Source organism: Heptranchias perlo, chromosome 12, assembly GCF_035084215.1.
Source record: "Heptranchias perlo isolate sHepPer1 chromosome 12, sHepPer1.hap1, whole genome shotgun sequence".
Lineage (NCBI taxonomy): Eukaryota > Metazoa > Chordata > Chondrichthyes > Hexanchiformes > Hexanchidae > Heptranchias > Heptranchias perlo.
In genome coordinates this window covers 64,835,087-64,837,586 of record NC_090336.1, presented here as the reverse complement: position 1 = coordinate 64,837,586, position 2,500 = coordinate 64,835,087, and the positions used below count along the sequence as shown (strand labels likewise).

General features: G+C 56.1%; 1 pseudogene; it reads right to left on the bottom strand.

Moving 5' to 3' along the window:
• Positions 1–1,714: 1,714 nt before the first annotated feature.
• LOC137329256 (U2 spliceosomal RNA) lies at positions 1,715–1,831 on the bottom strand (annotated as a pseudogene).
• Positions 1,832–2,500: the final 669 nt, after the last annotated feature.

The following is a 2,500-nucleotide window of genomic DNA, read 5'->3' as shown; positions in this document are numbered from 1 at the left end:
TCGCCCCGGGGGGGGGGGGTGTATAGCGGGCGATGGCCGGTGTGGAGTGCGTTTTTTGGGGGTTGATTTTCACTTTGCCTCGCTGGTGGAATTTGTGGGAGGCAGGCAAGGGGATTGGTGTGGGCTGGTGGGCGGCAAGGGAGATGCTTGCTTCGGGGTGTTATCCTCACTTTGGTCCGCTGGTGAGAGTAGGCAGCGGCAGGCTGGCAGGCAGGCAAGTGTGATGTAGTGTGGGGTGCGGTGCAGTGCAGTGCAGTGCGGTGCTGCCCTGTCGTTTATGAAAGGTTGTAATGACACTGCTTTGCAGCTGACCATATCCACTGATTTGTGACGCCCGTATGGAGGCTGATATCTCAGGAGGGCCGAGGCCGATTTCCTCCGGGGACGGCTCGTCGCGTGCGGCAGGACGAGGCGCAGCGGACGGTACCGTGCGCTCGGAGGTGCGGCGCTGCCCGCCGGAGGTACAGCGAAAGGCTGCAAACCGCTTTCCGCCTGCTAACTCGGCGGCCGTCAGACCGACCGACTCCGCTTTACCACCGGAGCTAGAGTCGGGCAAGGGGCACCGAAGGGTACCGGAAGGATCGCGTTCGCACGACGGGAAGTCGACTAGCGGGCCGCCGAAAGCGAGCCGGGGGCCCCCGGTTTTTCTGTCCCACCTGGAGACTGATATCTCAGGAAGGCCGAGGCCGATTTCCTCCGGGGACGGCTCGTCGCGTGCGGCAGGACGAGGCGCAGCGGACGGTACCGAGCGCTCGGAGGTGCGGCGCTGCCCGCCGGAGGTACAGCGAAAGTCTGCGAACCGCTTTCCGCCTCCTCTCACCGCACGGCTCTCCTTTTCACCCACTGGCGGATTTTCACCCTCCGACTGCTCGCTACCGTCCGCTGCGCCTGGTCCGGGCCCTGTCCATTGTCATGTTAATGGCAGGGCGGGGCAGGACTGCTTTCACCAGGAACCCGGTTTTCTGGGTCAGAGGTTCCAGGGGACCTGTTTTGTGCGGACTTCCCTGTGTCCGTCCCTCCCTGCCTGCCTTCCCCCCAGGACTTCCTTCTGAACACCTTTGTCGTTTGAGCGAGGGCCAAAAGCCTGCCTGTGAAAGGGAAGGATCAGCCGGTCAGCCCCCTGTTGGTCGCTGCTGCCAGTGCAGCAGGCGTGCGTGTGTCCTCGGCCTCGTGTCCAGGTCCCTCAGGGACTTGAGGCAACTCTCCCCGGTGGTCTCGTGGTCAGGACCGGGCTTCGAATCCCGGTCGGGGGGGATGACATTCTGCTGCAGATTAATTGGCATGAAGGAAAGTCTCCCCTCCTGAGCGTAAAGCTCCACCCTCACCACCACCGCCGCCTTTTCCACCCCTTGACAAACAGACAGACAGACAGACAGACAGTCAGTCAGTCCAGTTCGGGAGCGCAGCTTTCATTTGGAAGCAGACCCTGCTTGTTTAAAGTCAACGACGCCAAGTTATTTTGCACTTTGAACTATATCGCTACGTGCGAGCGGCACTCAGCCTTGGAGAAGAAAAAAATACCACTGAGCTGAGAAAGTTCTTTTTAAAACGGTTTCCTTCCACAGCAGCTCTGAGTGTGAGAGAGAGAGAGAGAGAGAGAGAGAGAGATATCAGCTTTATTCTCAGTAATAATACACACACACACACACACACACACACACACACACACAGACACTGGGAAAGAGCTGATTTTCCTTTTGAATATCTCCCCACGGGGAGCTGCACCGTTCCCAGAAACACTGCAATACTGGGTCGATGCGTGGAGTGGACGGAGCAAGCCCCTATTCCATCTCCCAGTTCTAAAAATCAATTAAAAATAATAATAAATAATATGTGTGTGTGTGTGTGTGTGTGTGTCGGTGTCAGTATCAGTCAGTCAGTCAGTGTCTCTCTCTCTCTCTCTCTCTCTCACTCAGAGCTGCTGTGGAAGGAAACTTTTTTAAAAAGAACTTGCATATTGAAAGAAAGATGTGTCTCAAGCTGCCGGGCCCTGTCCATTGTCATGTCAATGGCAGGACTGCTTTCACCAGGAACCCGTTTTTCTGGGTCAGAGGTTCCAGGGGACCTGTTTTGTGCGGACTTCCCTGTGTCCGTCCCTCCCTGCCTGCCTTCCCCCCAGGACTTCCTTCTGAACAGCTTTGTCGTTTAAAATAATAATAAATAATATGTGTGTGTGTGTGTGTGTGTGTGTGTGTGTGTGTGTCGGTGTCAGTATCAGTCAGTGAGTCAGTGTCTCTCTCTCTCTCTCTCTCTCTCTCTCACTCAGAGCTGCTGTGGAAGGAAACTTTTTTAAAAAGAACTTGCATATTGAAAGAAAGATGTGTCTCAAGCTGCCGGGCCCTGTCCATTGTCATGTCAATGGCAGGACTGCTTTCACCAGGAACCCGGTTTTGTGGGTCAGAGGTTCCAGGGGACCTGTTTTGTGCGGACTTCCCTGTGTCCGTCCCTCCCTGCCTGCCTTCCCCCCAGGACTTCCTTCTGAACACCTTTGTCGTTTGAG